We start from the raw sequence: 1935 nt of genomic DNA, 5'->3' as shown, positions 1-1935 counted from the left end.
TACCCAGTTTGCATGTTGCCTGTGTAACAACTGAATACAACTACACTTTAATATGTGTACGTTCACGTGTGTGTATGCGCAAATACGCGGGTTCGCTAAAGACATGACTATACGTATTGTATAAATACATATATTCACTCTGTAAGTATTGAGTTCTCCCTATTTACTGTGTCGTTTGTTGTTAAGCATTACAGAACTTATAGATGTGAATGTGTGTACGTACATATCTAGATCTCTCTATCTTCGCCTGCTTGGCTATATATATATATATATAATATATATAATATATATTATATTAAATTAGAGATAAAAACACTATTAGGCAAATCATACAATGAAAAATTAAAGCCAATACATAAGATTAATTAATTTATATTATTTAATATATATCAAAATTATAAAAAAGATAATTAATATAACACACATTTGGGGCGATCGCAAAGGTCAACCCAACCGGAGTGCAATGGAAGGGCCTCACTCTGGGAGAACCACCTTGATGATCATGGTTTACCCCTGTGCCAGGTAAGTATATATATATATATATATATATTATATTACCGAAGAGATGGTGGTGTGGATTTCCACCTCGGCATCCGAACTCAGAGTTTTATCTTGGCTAATGAATAATTGTCACATATTATTTTACAGATAGATTCCTCAATTTACATAATATTGAGGTCTCTTTCTTTCTTTTGTTACCTTACCGTTTTTACCAATATATATATATATATATATATATATATATATATATATATAATATATATATATATAATATATATTATATATATATATATATAATATATATATATATATATGTATATATACAATATATACATATATATACATATCTATATGTATATAGAAATGTATATATATATATATATATATATATATATATATACATATATGTATATTTATGTATGTATGTATAAATGTGTGTATGTACACACACATACACACACATTTATTATTATTTTTCTTAGTGTGGTATACTATGTATATTTTCCTACTTTAATTGCATACCGTGTATATGCTTTTCCTTCTGTCTGTCTGTCTGTCTCTCTGACGGAGCCAGGGAGCTCCTCCAGGTTACAATTATGTAGGACGTACCCGTTTGAGAATATCACATGCATCAATGAGAACTGCATAGTATGTAATATTAAACCTGGCATTAACTGTAGGACCAGAAATGTAGTCTACAGAATAAGGTATCTAGAGAGTGCTTGTAAAGACAAGAAAATGACATACAATGGTGAGACATCTAGAGGTATTGCGGAGAGATAAATAAATATTTAAGACAATATGCCGACAAAAAACAGTCCTCAATACTCTTCCAACTTGCCAAAGACCAACGTGGGGGTACACTGAGTCGACTTGACATCCGCATTTTATCCAAGCGCCCGGAGAATCCAACACTCAGACAAATACAGGAGTACGTCCTCATAAATGGAACATCCCCAGTACTACATAGATATACGTAGAAGGTAGTGATACTCCAATATCCACAGTTTATTCATACACAGGTAGATTTGTTAGTAGGCTGTTATGTAGATGTATATATATATATATATATATATAATATATATATTATATATATATTAAACACTTCACACACTTCCTATACGCATACACACAACGACACACAAAGGTACGCACATATACATAACAGACAGACGTACATAGTAACAAAACCCATATACATAGACACACTCAAACATGCACAAAGAGATACGCGCACAAATACACACACAAGCATACAAACATGAACTCACAAACACATGAATATACAGAATACATACATACAAACGTACACACACGCATCTATCTATCTATCTATCTATCTATCTATCTATCTATCTATCTATCTATCTATCTATATCTATCTATCTATCTATCTATCTCATCGAGACAGGTTTTCAGAGACCGGATTAGCAC

At 31.3% G+C, this 1935-nt stretch overlaps 1 non-coding gene across 1 annotated transcript; it reads right to left on the bottom strand.

Annotated features, from left to right (window-relative positions):
- Positions 1-364: 364 nt before the first annotated feature.
- On the bottom strand, positions 365-530 carry LOC115230250. The gene has a single exon (XR_003883412.1). It is a non-coding gene; the product is annotated as a U1 spliceosomal RNA (small nuclear RNA).
- Between the last annotated feature and the right edge of the window lie 1405 nt (positions 531-1935).

This window comes from Octopus sinensis, unplaced genomic scaffold (genome assembly GCF_006345805.1).
Source record: "Octopus sinensis unplaced genomic scaffold, ASM634580v1 Contig15075, whole genome shotgun sequence".
In the NCBI taxonomy this organism is placed as follows: domain Eukaryota; kingdom Metazoa; phylum Mollusca; class Cephalopoda; order Octopoda; family Octopodidae; genus Octopus; species Octopus sinensis.
This window is presented reverse-complemented; position numbering and strand designations above follow the sequence as displayed.